General features: G+C 37.4%; 1 protein-coding gene across 2 annotated transcripts in view; it reads right to left on the reverse strand.

Annotated features, from left to right (window-relative positions):
• The window catches only part of ARHGAP15 (Rho GTPase activating protein 15), a 639654-nt gene that overhangs the window by 610978 nt on the left and 13197 nt on the right, over window positions 1-15479 (reverse strand). Inside the window, exon 3 of one of the 2 annotated variants that reach the window (XM_047872568.1) lies at window positions 4034-4068. The gene's annotated coding sequence lies outside the window, so the exon portion shown is untranslated. Of the gene's footprint in view, window positions 1-4033; window positions 4342-15479 lie in introns of those variants that run through there. The other variant, XM_047872569.1, reaches the window with a different exon arrangement.

Below are 15479 nucleotides of genomic sequence, written 5' to 3' on the forward strand. Positions count from 1 at the left end.
AACAAAACTAGACAAAAACAAAAACAAAACTAGACTCTTCCTCTGACATTGTGTGCCCGGGCATATTCCCTTCCTGTCCTCAAACTCTGAATCCTACCTCTCTCTGAAAACTACTACAAATCTTTCCTCCCAAACTGTCCTGATTTCTCTGATAGGACATAATCAAATGATGTCACAACTGGAAATTCTCTACTTAATTTTCTGGCACATTACAGAAATACAAAATGTTTCCTGGATTTCTGAGTCCTAATAGAACATTCTTTACATCTTTTTTATGGTACTTGACACATTTCACTTGTATTATAACTGTTAACATAATGATCCCACTAGATTATAGACTTTTAGAAGAAAAACATTGTGTTCACCTGTTCAAGACAGGTGTTCATATATGAGGTACCTCTTGAAAAATACTTTAAAATTCAGTTTAATTGAAACACTTCATTCGGATCTATCTTTAAACTGATACTATATATCTGTCTGATTATGAAGTGTGGAGAATTCGAATAAGCAGTGCTTTTAAGTGTGACCATAAGTGGCTGTGTAGTGGAGTCACCCTTTCTTCTGAGGAAAGCATTTTCGTTTCTATGTGTGAAGACCCCTCCATTCAGCTAAGAGTACACGTGTTGCCGGGTCAGGCGGCTCCTCAATGCAAAAGAAGGCCAGTGACCTAGTCCAGTCACTTACGGTGTTTGTGTCTTAGAGTCCATGATTAGCTCCACTATGGTCATGTGGCAAAATTCAGTCCAGTCAGATCCCAATCTGAGACCTTTACTGTGGTGATAGGGGAAAGCCAATCTTCTGCAATAGGGTCTAAAAGGTCAAATGTAAACCTAAAGCTTTCTTGTCAACTCTGTAAGATTCTGTCAGAGAGGACTTATAGCACAGTGCGGAAAAATTGAAAAACAAAAAACAAGCAAACAAAAAAACTAAGAAATAAAGAAAATAAAACCCAATCTTAATTATGCTTTGTGAGCTCCTGGATCCCACCATGCCTGACTTCTCTTTCCTTGGATTTTTCAGTTCTACAAATCGATGCCTATGTCTGGTGCCTAAGCTAATATTAATTCAAATCTATCATTTGAATACAAAGGCATTTTGCCAACTCTAACCTGAAATGTAGAATACTTATAAGTATATTTTCAAGTCTAGCTATATAATATTTATTGTGCAGTGCAAAAAAAAATATGTTTCTGGTACCCAAAGCTTTAAATTCAGAGTATTAAATGGTTTAAAAAATACACATAACTGATTATGTTAAATATTTTCTAAATGTATGGGGATATCAAAATAATCTTAAGACATAGTACAATTAATTTTCAGCCACTACAAGATGGTATATATTTGCATAGGAATACATTATAGAAATGGATACATTTCTGCCAAATATTTACCCCCCCCCCAACTATTTGCTACAGTATAATTCTTTTCACTTGACTGAGGTCCTCAACATGTAGCCGTTCTTTGGATCCTATCTGTTGAGAGACCTTATTAAAATTATACCAGGGGCACCTGAGTGGCTCAGTCGGTTAAGCGTTTGGCTTCAGATCAGGTCATGATCTCATCGTTCATGAGTTTAAGCCCTGCATCAGGCTCTGTGCTGACAGCTCAGAGTCTGGAGCCTGTTTCAGATTCTGTGTCTCCCTCTCCCTCTGCCCCTCCTCTGTTCACCCTCTGTGTCTCTATCCCTTTCAAAAATGAGCAAACATTAAAAAATATTAAAGAAAAAGTAAATAAAATTATACCAGACAGGGTAGGGGAGGCCTAAGAAGTAAAAAGAAACAAAGCTCTCCTGGGAGCATGATATCTTTATCATATGCCCTAGGTCCTGAGAAAGAAGATGAGTAGGTTTTAAGGACAATGGGAATGGGATGGAAGGAGCCAAGTGTGGTCTGTCCTTCTAGGTACCAAGGCTGGGAGACCCTAAATTAGGGACAGATCAGGCCACTCCAAAACAAAGCATAGAAAGGGAATAAAAGGAGGAAATACCACAGAAAAAAAGTCTCTTTTCTGAATTTTGCAGAATACTGGCCCCAAGTGGAAAAGCATGATATACTTTTAATAAATCAGTTTTGAAATTACTCTCCAAATGAGATTCTCTGTGTTGTTTCATTTCACCAAAATGTGTTTATTTATTCACTTAAAATGTATAAAGGTATAGTAACTATAGTACCTCATTTTTAAGTGACTCTATTTAAGATTTTGTATATTCAAGAGATAATGCGTTGTTTTTACAAATAATTCTGAGAGTATCTTAGTTTATCTCTATCATCTCTAATTGTTGCTCTTTATAACTCCATACTAAGCTACATTTATTTCATTCTTAGTTTTATAATTTCTTCATAAGATACTTATATTTTAATTTGACCGTTTCTGCAAGAAACAATCATCTTACAAAGAATTTGGCTTTCATAAATATGAAATGGTTTAAAAAACTGCAGTGGACATTTTTTCAGTGCCAAACACTTCTGTGGATTCACTCTTGCTAATATGTAAGTACTACATATATTTATTCATGTGATGTTCTTTTATAATAAAATGAAATAAAGTAATAACATATCAACCAAAACTATCTGAATTACACAGCTTTTGTAGATGCAGAGGTTCAGAACCACAATATTGAAGACAGATTTAAATAATGCTTTCCATTGTGTGGAAATGTAACAAATTGAAAAGCTAATCAGAATATCAAAGCAAATATATATTACCAGGGTCTCCCTTTTTCCTTTCACTATAACAATAAAAGATGTATTGAACACCAAGTCCTAATCTCCATTTTTCTGTGATCCTTTTAATAGTCAACAAGTAACTAGCCTCAGTATTGACAACTGAAGAGGTCTTAAAATAGAGTGTACTAATATGCCTAATAATTTCCTACTAAATTGACCATATCAAAAACATTTATATGTGTCTTTCAATAAAAGATAATAAAGGAAAAGAATTGTTGCCACTTATCAACTGCGTAACCATTTTTTAATAACACACAAAAAAATAGGTGTTGTGGGGCCATCACTTCCCCCATTCAACAGCACAATAAAAATAATATTAGGGAAGAGTATATCATATCTCATGCTTTTATTAAAATTCTTTCAAAAATTGACACTCGGATTTATTTTAGGTATTTGTCTCTGAGATTAGCAGCACTTTATATTTTTGTACATATGTTACAGAACACAAAGACATTTTGTTAAAGGAAGAAGTTAGTATAAAAGATAAGTTCTTGTCACTTTAAGATTAACAAATCCTTTTCATTTCTAAGGTTATTATTTTGGAAACCTTCAAAGAAAGAAAATTACATAATTATATGAATAACAAAAATATATCCTAATTTGCCCCTTTTCCCAAAAGTAACCTTCAATAAAGGTTCTTTTCTAAACAGAGAATTTTGCTAGTGAAATAGAAACTTGCCCTCATTTCACCCTATATCTTAAATAAAATTTAGGAAAATAATATAAAATATTCAAGTGTCATAACAAAGAGCCTTGTTTTGCATTTTAAAACTTTCCTGTTTTTTAATAGTTATTTAAAAAACTACACATTTGATAAACTACAACTTTGCAAAGGCTTCTAATGTTAACTTTAACCCAACACTTTATACTGGATAACTTCCGTGCTGCAACTCAGAGGTTATTTCTTATTGTTACAAAGTGCCTTTTTCTCTTTCCTTATCTGGATCCTGAATAGTACATATTTTGTAAAACGATCAGTTGAAGATGCAAAGTCCCTTATTTTCTCTAGTAGTTAATTTTAAAAGCACTTTCAAACTAAAAGTATACCTTACTCTGTCTTTAACAGTTTAGTACAAAATCTTAGCAAATGATTCTATTGTAATATCTTCTAAGGGACTTTTGAACTTGGCAGTTGCAAATATAAAAAGAATATTCTTTCCTACACCAAGGAAACAAACAGATGTTTTAATCACAGGTGAAAACACATTTTCATAGAAATATTTGTATATTCACACCAGAGCGTAGGACACCGCCAAATATTTTCATGTTTAAATTTCATATTCACTGTAAAGTTAAAATTTGCTTACCTTTTCTCGGTGATCACTTGTTATTGAAACTGCCATCAACTTCCAACTGTTAATGACTCTTTCAACAAAAACGGAAAACAGTAAAGTCACATGTCATAAGAGTAGGCCTATGTTGGATGCTGCTTAATTTCAGTACTGGAGGAAAAAAAAAAAGGCGGGGGGGTTGGGGCGAGCACAAAAAAACTTTAAAATAAAACCACTTCCTGCGTAGAGACGGTTAACCACATACACATCATTACTCGATTTGAAGAAATTGCCTTGTATAGTCAACAATATTTTTATTTTTCAATGTGCTTTTCAATTTTCAAACACTACTACATTTCTACAGGTTTCATCAATTCTGGTTTAATGGGGAAAATGTGTGGTTAAAAATGTAGCAGGGGGAGGAGCAGGAGGGTAAGCAAGGAGGGAACTTCCTCTTTCTCTCCTTCTAGCAAGAACTTCAAACCTAAGTCTCTGCTATCCTCTGTTGGCGTGAGTATATTCACATAGCACCAAGAGGCCCCGCTTATTGACGGGGAAGCCGAGAAGCCACTTCCAATTCACGAGCTGATAATTCCGTCTCGTGGACGGACCAACAAAGAGGTGGTCCAGTTACTAAATACAATGTCTCGGACAGGTTGCTAACGAACTTCAGAGAACACAGCCCAGGGCCCCAGTGCCACCTGGAGGAAAGAAGCGTGCTTATCTAGCACGTGCTGTGACACTCACTTTGGTGGTGGCTCACACACTGGTGTGTCCTCTCTGGCAGTTTCCTAAGCAGTTCTGAAATCTGCTGATGAGATTTTGCTCTAGCCGAATGATTTTTTGTGTGGCCTGATTTAAGAAGAAAAATAAAGGATAAAAAGGGTGTCATTTTTGGCAAGCTGCTATGTGCTCATTTGTGTCAAACTTCAACCAATCTCAGACATATTGGGGGGGGGGGCGGCTCTCAACAATAACTATAGGATGGGCATCTTTATTGAACCATGGAGTTCCTGGATGTCCAGGCTTGGCTGGTTTTGTGAGATTTGCAGGATACTCACAAAGGGAAAAGCTCCCCTTCCAAATATATGAGAAAGTTAAATCACAACCTCTTGTCATACAAACCAATTAGCCTGGAAATCTGTGTAATAGCTCTCAGTGGTGTGGAATGTTTGGCACACATAAAGACAATCATATATATATATATATACACATATACACACACACACACACACACACACACACACACACACATTTGTTACATGTGGCCCAAGTGAAGGATGGCATGTCCCTACAAATTGGTCTAATTTCTCCAAGACCTCCTTTTCAAAATTATATTTCAGACTGACTCTAGATCTTACTATCAATTGTCATTCTGGGATGCACCTTTTTAAGTGTTTAGAGCCGTGAAGTTTGTACTCAATATTCTCCTTAAGACTGAGGAAAAACTGGAAAGAACATGATATTGAAAGGGAGGAAATCAGAATTCAGGCCTCAATTCTGACACTGCTATTTATTTAACCTTAGCCAAGTCACTTCAGTTCTCTGAGATTCGGGTTATTTTTGATATACCGGAACGCACAAATAAAAACCATCTATCTGCCAGGGTAAAAGTGAAGTTCTGGTTCACAAACCTGGCGGCTTCCCGGTGAAATCTGAAACTGGGTTCCATTCAGAGAGGCCAAGGAGAGACGGAAGAGAGAGGGAGCCCCTCCAGATGGGTAGGTTGCAGGTTTAATAAGCAAGGGAACTCACGTGCGAAGCTGGTCTTAGGAGGCCACATGACAAGTAGATCTCCGCACCAGAATCTTAAAAGTTTATTTAGAAGCCTTAACTGAGTTCATCTCATATTCCCTCCAGGCAGCCTTAGCCACGCATTCTCTTTCAAAGCTGCATCCTTAAAAAGACTCCCACTGTGGGAACTGTGGGCAGAATGTACATTTCAAGGACAGAGGAGGGGCTGAGGAGCCTGATTGCCCAGGTGTGGTTCCTGGGTCAACCTGGGGTCAAGTCCTCTTGATGACCTCCTCTGACGATCTCTCTCCTGACTGGCTCTTAACATCTTTCATGCCCGCCCCCCCTTATAATGTGTGCTGAGAGTTAACAAGAGGTTTTATCAGCTGGGAGGTGGCTAGTCTCATGGCTGTGTGGCCGCATAGGGGGCAGATACCACAGCAACAATATAGAAACATACAAGAGAAAAAACATAGATTAAGGTGATGATTTTAAAAATAAGTAACAATTTTTTTTTTAATGAGAGCTGCATGCTTTAAACCCTTGATTTAAGTCCCCTAGGCTGGGGTTCAGAGTGTTGTTTGTATTTTCATGTGAATTAATAACATCAGCAGACTCATTTTGTTTGGAGAATGGAGAAATGCCTCCTTGTGAGGCAGTAATGATGTTCCAGGTCATCTCATTTGGGAGGACAGCTTTTCTCATTGGAGACATTTTAGGGTTCAGTAAAGACAGGTTTTGATGGCTATCATTTAAGGCTTGTTGGGTGAATTTAGTAGGGGCTTCTATGTGTGCTACAGCATCCTATAGGCCCATGCAGGGGACAAAGATGGTGGCCAAGTAATTGTACCAATGGAAAACTAGAAGTGCCTTGAGAGGAAAGTTGGCAGTTTTTGTTACTGTGGGGGGATTCTCCCCTGTGTCCAGGGAAAACCCAGAATGTAGTGACCCAAACACCCAGGTGAAAGCCATGGCCAAATGTTTGTGCCATATAACCACTGGGTTTCATTTGGGGATACCCAATAAACACCTGAGAGGCCATATCAGTCAGTGCCAAACCAGCCACTATCCTCTGATATGACAGAATGACTATATTGTTCTCATGATCTTTATCCCATATCCCTAGTGTGTCTGGGTTGGTTTTATTTAGAGCGATTTTTCTGTTCCCAGCATAAGAGTTCCTTGGCATTCAAATGCCCATAACCCAGGGTGAGCTACACCCACCTGTCCCAATCAGAACACAGCCACCCATGGCTCTGATAGTGGCATTTTCAGGGCCCTTTTGGTCAGCTGTTTGATGGGCTGCCTGCAGTTGGATTAACAAAAAAGGAATACCCACGCCCAACATTATTGATAGTGTGTGCCACAGGCAAGGTTTTTGGATCAGTATTGGTAAGATCAGTTCTAGTTCTAGTTTGTTCTTCCTTCATGTATTAATTAGGGATTTTCTTTTCTTTTTAAGTTTACTTGTTTTGAGAGAGAGAAAGGCAGAGAGAGTCATTGGGGGAGGGGCATAGAGAGGGGGAGGAGAGAATCCTAAGCAGCTCCACGCTGTCAGCACAGAGCCCAATATGGGGCTTGAACCTACGAACCATGAGATCATGACCTGGGCTGAAACCAAGAGTCAGATGCTTAACCCACTGAGCCACTCTGGAGCTCCACTTTAGGGCTTTTCAATCCTCTCCCTGGAATGGTGATACCCAACATGGCAATCCTGACAAACCAGAGAAGGACAGCTGCCCACATACCCAACAGCTAGATTGACTCCTTTGTCAGACATATAAGTGGGACCACTGCACAAAGGTATTTCTTTCAGGTGCCTATATCATAACTAGACTCCATAGGAGCAGCAGAAGTCCAAGGTTGAAAAGACAAATTTCCTAAGAATGTGTATGGGAAGGTCGTCCCCTTCTATACAAAGTATACTTGTGGCCTGATCCTTAGCTGTTAATGTGGCTGCAGCTTTAGGAATTTGAGCTTGTTGTACAGAACATACATGTTAGCCTGGGCATGTAGCACTGTCAGGCATGAGATGGACTGGAGGCTGGATATGCAAGACCACAACCCCCATCCTCTCCCCTCCTTTAATGGTGCATATTCCAACTCAAGTATAATGCATTTTTCTAGGTCTGGCTTATAGCAGGATGATGGGATCTTGGTGGAGATTAAGTAGTTACCCTTCACCCAGGGATTTGATGTAACTCACCTATCCCAATAGGATGTCCCATTGTAAATTCCAAGAGAAAATGCCTTTTCCAGGTGTGATGGGGCTTAGCGTTCTCAGCAACATAACACATTAATATATGGTGAGAGGGCGATAGCGGTCTCCTGTGACTTCCATACCTATAGGATTGAGTGTCTCAGCAGGGGTCCCTAGTCTGGTATATGGGGCAACAGGCCTTACTGGTTAACCACTTAAATATATTAAATCTGGGACAGTATGTTAGTCCACTTGGCCAAGGCAGTTTTATTTGTTAGTAATTTAATCTATTGCTTTAAAGTTTCATTTTTCCTATCAACCCTGATGCTTGCTGGTTATAGGGGATAAAACTTCCATTCAATGTCATGGTGTTTTGACCAGTATTGCATATCATGACCATTAAAATATGACCTTGATCACTGTTTATTTGATGAGGATATCCATACATAGTACTCAGCTTCTCTAGTTCCCTAATGGTGCCAGCCCAGTTTGCACGACAGGGGAAAGCTTGGGTTAGTTCAGATTCAGTGTCCATATAAACCAAGACATATTTAGAACCCTCACTCTAAGGGCAGAGACCAATATTATTATTGATTTGCCTCCCTAGCCAGTTGGGAACTCTGTCAAGTGGTCCCAGACTCCTTCAGCAGTTGCCTTCCCACAAGTCCAATCTATTTTACCTACTGAATTGCTAGGTCTTGTGCTCAAACTAGGACATCAGCTTCTTGATTGTCAGGGGTTATTAGTACCTTATGACCCCACAGCTCCTTTAGGCTCTTGCAGGTGAACTCAAATGCCTTTCCATATATGTTGACTCCACAAGGGTTTATTCATGATCACCCATTCCTTGGCTTCCCATTGTTCAAGTCATGGGGTTAGTCTTTTTATTTTATTTTATTTTATTTTATTTTATTTTATTTTATTTTATTTTTAGAGAGAGAGTGTGTGTGAGAGCAGGGGAGAGGGGCACAGAGACAGAAAGTCTTAAACAGGCTCCATGCTCAGCATGGGTAGCCCTGCCCAAAGTTTTAATCCACTTCTCTAGTATTTTTGTCTCAGCAAAGGCAACTTGTAGTTCTGATCCCAAGGAGGAATAATTCCCAAATGATTTCCAGAAATGTTATGGTGGTGCCCATGCCTTGAATTTTCTGTTGGTTCACTCCCTACACTGTCCCTCATAGATGTTCCAACAAAATCTGCAAAGTGTCCTGTAAGAGAGGTAAGTCTTCACAAGTTAATGTTATATTATTAATGAAATGGGCCCATTTTACTGAGATGGGGAAGAACAGTAACAGGTCTGTTATCATCAGATGACATAATGTGAGCTGTGTAGGTAGCCTTGGGGAAGGACATGAAAGGTCTCTTTTTGCCCCTCCCATGTGAAAGCAAATTAGTCCTTTGACTCAGCATCCAGGAATGTACTGAAAAAGAGTGTGCTAAGTCCAGCACAACATGGAATAATTCCAGAACCATGTCCAAGGTATTTAAGGTGGTGGCAATGGTGAGCACAGCAGAATGGAGGTGGTGAGGGGAAACATTACATGGTTCACTTGTTCAATTCTCAGTAGTAGTTTTGATTAAGAACAAGTAGACATGAAATGGAGACAAAAACATCTTTTTTTTTTTTTTTTTTTGGTATAAAATGGGAGGCCGACAACTTAGGCAGTGATATACTTGGGTTTGATCTCTAGAAGGAAACGTACTTACTATGATTGTGATTAAGGTTCTATTTAGGGCTTTGACATTTGTGGCTTACCATGTTCACTCTTTCTAATCTAATATTTATTGACTGCTTGCTATAGATCAAGAATGGTATCAAGGACTTTACATTTTTTCTGTCATTTACTCCTCACAACAACTTTATGAACTGAGCAATGTTATTATACTCTTTTTTTTTTTAAACGAAGAAACTAAGGTTAAATTGCTGCCCCAATTAGTAAGGAGTAGAGCCAGGATTCAAATTTAGAAGCTCTGACTCCATAGCCCTTCTTCTAAATTACTAGGTTATCTGCTAACTACTTGCTGTGCAGCACAACTGAAAGTGAATAATACTGAGGAAAAGTTTCACCCCTGGTATTTCTTTTCGCTTCTTCACTGACAGGATTAATAGACTTAACAGGTAAAAATCATTCTTGCGAATCACACTAAAATCAGATTTCTCTAAAAAGCTCTCTGCATTTTAAATCATTGTTGAAGAGACTGAAAGAATGGCTGGATAAGTGGAAATGTATTATGTTCATAGATAAGAATCCTAACCATGGAAATGCATCAATCTGCCTAATTCAATCAACAAGTAGATTCAGTAAAATCCCAATTATTTTTGCAGCTAATGTTTTAAAGAACACAACAGGTTTTTTCCCCCAAATTTTCATAGAAAAATAAGTGTTTAGAAATACCTAAGTCCATTTGAAACAGAAGATAACTCCCCTGTCAGATATTGACATAGTCCCAAGCCATAGGATTAAAAAACACTTCAGTGCTAGCCCAGAAACAGTTCAGAAAAGACTGAATTTATTTGAGAACTTGATATATAACAAAGACAACATCATAAGGTAAACATGAAGAACAAATTGATTAGTAGATGGTGTTGGCAAGACATAATCTCTAAATCAAGAAAAATAGAGTTAGGCCCCCTACCTTTCACCACATGCAAAGGAGGACCCTAGATGCGTTAAAATCTACATTTGAAAGGTAAAACCACAATGCTGATACAGTAAAATGACAGAAAATATTTTTGGAATAAAGGAACTTTCCTTTCTTTTTTTTTTTGTTTTTTGTTTTTAATTAATTTATTTACTTATTTAAGTAATCTCCACACCCAATGTGGGGCTCAAACTCATGACCCCGAGATCAAGAGTCGCATTCTTTCCTGACAGAGCCAGCCAGGCACCCCTAAAGGAAATTTCTTTTTTTTTTAATTTTTTTAATGTTTCTTTATTTTTGAGAGACAAAGAGCACGAGGGGGGAAGAAGCAGACAGAGGGAGACACAGAATCCGAAGCAGGCTCCAGGCTCTGGGCTGTCAGCACAGTGTCTGATGCAGGGCTCAAACCCACGAACTGTGAGATATGACCTGAGCCGAAGTCAGCGCTTAACCGACTGAGCCACCCAGGTGCCCCAAGGAAATTTCTTAAGCAGCATCCCTAAATTAAAAATAAAAGAGCAAAAATATATGGATTTGACTGTACAATAATTAAGAATTTCTGTTAATTATTAAACAGTATTGACAGAGTAACAGAAAAATAACAAACCAGTGGAAAATACCTAGATTGACAAAAGATTTGTGCAAATCAGTAAGAAAACAATAGGCAAACTGACTGGAAATAAGAACATAATTTAAATAAATAACTCATGAAAATACCTGACCAATATGTCAAGAGATACACAAACTCTCTAGTGATCACTCTAAAAACAGGTTAAGTTAGCTTCTGTTGAAATGGCAAAAATATGGATGAGAATTTATGGAGAGAAGAACTCTCATATATCGCTAGTTGAATTGTACACTGAAGCTATACTGACAAGGAATCTAGCAAAAGTTAGGAAAATAGAATATGTATGCATTATGTTCCAGCAACCCAATTCTGGTGTAAATCTATGGTACAGATAAATTCCTGACAGAGTCGCTTCTTTCCTTTATCACACCGAGTTAACTGATTTTGGCCTCAGTTCTTGTGGTTCAGGTAACACTTACTTGTATTGTGTTTGTGTGTTTGTGTATGATCACGGGGAAAACCAAAAGTTTCTAGACCCTCTGAACAGATGTTGTGAGCTGGACACGAGAGGGGAATAGCAAAGGCAGGAAAGGCTTGACAGACTGAGAATGAGTTAGATTCCCTGAGACTAGGATGAGAGAGGGGTGAGCTTCCCTCACTGAGGAGAGTCGTGCTCTACCCTCAGGCAGCTGCCCAGCACTAGTGAGTGATTTAATCTGGAGGTAACATCTATTCACTTAATGAGTACTTACTACGTGTCAGGCACAGCACACTACGGTAGGCTTTGGGCGTACTATTAGGGAAAAAAGATAAATAATTGAAATATAGAATATATTAGACAGTAATCACTGATAAGGAGAAAAATATAAAAGCGGTGAAATGGCACATGAAACGTTGAGGAGGTAAAATTTTAAGTCTATAAGCAGAGGGATCATATGAAGGAAAGTAAAGAAAGACCTAAAGAAATTGAGGGAGTGAGCCATGTGGGTTGAGGGGTGGGAGGTGGGTATTCCAGACAGAGGGAATAGGAAGTACAAAAACTCTAGATGAGGATCATGTCTAGAATGTTTAAAAAAAATGTGTGGAGATCAGTGTGACTGCAGAGGACCAAGAAAGGAAGGAGTATGAGGATAATGTCAGAGAAGTAATAAAGGCCTAGACTATTTGGGTCCCCCTGCCCTTTTGGAAAATCTGAGGGAGAAAGAGAAACATTAAGATAATTTGTCTCACAGGTGTACAAGATCACTGTCTATCATATGAAGAATTTACTGAAGGAGGTAGGAATAGAACCAGGGACACCAATTATCAAGCTATTGCAATAATTCAAGGCAGAGATGATTGGGAATTAGACCAAGGTGGTGGAGGCAGGTATAAAGGAGATTTCACCATCAAATTCTGGATGTGCTTTGAAAGTGGGTCCAACAGGGTTTCCTCTTGAGCAACCACAGATAGATAAATCGAGATTATAGTCCAAACTACTGAAAAATGTAGCTGCTATTAAATGAGGTGAAAAAAAAAAAACTCTAGAAGAGCTGGTTTTGCTGCATCGGGGCCCAAAGCTAAAGGAGTAAAACTGAAGACTGCTCCTGTGGCAAATTGAGGAGGCATGTAATCCTTTGAGTCAGAGATTTTCATGCCCACTGAGGAAATGAAGAGACGGTACTGGGCTTTGGTACTCCAAAGCCAAGAGTTAGAACTGATTCTTGCTAAAGAGAACACTGTAGAATTGTTATGACTCCCACAAAAGAGGCACTAAAATAGATTTAAAAAAACAAAACAAAACAAAACAAGAAAACTTGTCAACACTAGGGTTCTATGTGGGGAAAGAAAGTCTTTTGTGAGAAATTGAAAATTGATTCATGTTGAGGATCCAGATGCATAATATCTTCTCCAGGACTGAGAATTCTAAGTCTATAAATCCATGTAAAACTACTTTTAGACCAGTAAAACCAGGTGGCCTTGGAAAAAGCAAATGCAAAACTGCCATGTAGCAAATACTTCCTCAATCCAGAAGAAGTCTAATTGCATCCAAACATTTTCACTCACTGTCTAAGGTGCTTTCACAATGAAACCGACACTGCATATGAAGAAATGATCAATTTTTAGGCAGAAGTCAGCATTAAAAAAAAAAACCAGGATAAACACAGTCTTCATAATTGGAAATTACAGAGATGAGAAAATAATCTACAAAATGAGCATATTGAAGCTGTATACAAAGATTAGAAGTAGAGTCCATAAAAAACACCAGAGGTCCATAAAAAATGTCAGATTTTTATGAGAATAAAATACAAAATTTTTAAAATACATATTAAGGACTTATGTTCTTGATTACCAGAGATTTTTCTGGCAGTAGGTAGATGACCCCATTCTAATTGCACCATAATGAATATACCTATATTGGGCCATGAATTAGAATACAATTCCTGTACCGTAATGCCTTCTAACTGAAATATTTTACCATTATATGTTTTTTCTTGATAATATCTGAGCATATCATTATAAATCAAAGGTTCTGTCATTCACATAATTCTTTTCTGTATATAACTATTAGATATTATGTTTTACCAAGCATTGGATATTCTGAGGTCTTAATGAAAAACATAACCTAAGAAATTATTTACTTCAAATAAATTTGTCACTCTTGAAATGTTTTAGAAGGATCATTTGCATCATCACAGATAGAAGGCGCTTTATTTTTCTAGTTAAACAATAACCAATACTGTGAATTAGTGGGGTTGTAATTTTTATTGTTCTTCTTTGCATTATTTCCTTTCTGTGGATATGAACGAAAAACCAAAGATTACTTCTTTACACTTATGAAAAAAATTATGTCTTATAGAATATATCAGCCACTTATATTTAATATCATTAAAACTGAAATAACCTGAAAATGTGTATCTAGATGAAATTTTTTTCTTTTAATTTCTAAAAGTAATGCACACGTAAAATGTCTAACAACTACACATCATCACTTTATGCCAACTGTGTTCTAATAAATACCAATTATTCTGAACTCTTATCTTAGTCAAAAAATGGGGTTTTCCACTTACTTCTTCTCAAGTAAAATTTGGTACTGAGAAAAAAAATAGTAATATTAAAAATTCAAAAGAAATATTAAAATCAATGACAGGTGAAGAAAGAATTAGTAAACTTGAAGATAGAATTCAAGAAAACTAGAAGGTGGCAAGAGTGCTGAAAAGATGCAAAAGATGAAAGAATGAATAAGAGACACAAAGATTAGAATACATCTTTAAGGAGTTCCAGGGGAAGGGAATAGAGAAGATGGGGGAGAGAAAAATATAAAGGGACAAAACCTGAGAATTTCCTTAACTTGATAAAAAGATTTGAAGAACACATAGAATAGAAGATGGTGGACTGGGATGAAAGGCGGATTCAGGAATGACTTTCACAAACTGAGACTTTTCTGAGCTGAGTTTTATAGAAACCAGCTGCTGAGTTATCAGTGTGAACGTGTGTGTACATGCAGGAAGGTATTGGCTGATGGAGGTGTGCCCTCTATTCTGGTAAATATGGTAACTAAAGAATCCCACATTCACCAATAGCAAAGGACTATAATTATTCTCTCTGTGACTACATGGCTGTCATCATACCAGTGTATACCTTTGATTTGGCCAACTATAAATTAAAGTATGGCCTCCTATTGTCCAATGAGCCATATTATAGATAGAAAATATAAACTATTGATGAAATGGTCCAATAAGTGATGAGCTGGAGCAGGCTCAAACCAACTTGCAAAAGCCACATGTGCACATTATCTTCTCAATCCTATGTTCAGTAACATTTGTCTGTGACAGAATTACTTACACCATGAAAACTGGCAAATGCTACAACTTAGAGCTTTAGTTTCCAGAGAATTGGTTATTAAATAATCTATCACATGTCACTGAAGCGACTCTCTACTGGTGGAATGAAGCAACAAATCTCAAAGCAACAATACAAAGTTTGTACTTAAAATATTATTTCCCTAACTAGAAATGAAATTAAAGAAAACAAAAAAAAAGTTACATAACTTATCAGAAATAGAGTATGGATTATTATTTCAAGATTTTAGATTGTAATTAATCACCATTACAATTCATGCTGAAACATAATGGAAGCATTTATATCCTGTTAGATTCTGCATTGTTACAGACTCTGGAAAGAACATAATAATGAGGCTGAAGAGCCTTGTTTTTGTTCACCACAAGAAATGAGAATGATTAGGACATGGAGAAAACTATAAATAGTAGCTTAAACCTGCTAGACTTGGAAAACACCACAATGATACATTTTCCTCTAAAACAATAACAAGAAGAAGAAACAAAAATAATTAATTA

Source organism: Prionailurus viverrinus, chromosome C1 (assembly GCF_022837055.1).
Source record: "Prionailurus viverrinus isolate Anna chromosome C1, UM_Priviv_1.0, whole genome shotgun sequence".
Lineage (NCBI taxonomy): Eukaryota > Metazoa > Chordata > Mammalia > Carnivora > Felidae > Prionailurus > Prionailurus viverrinus.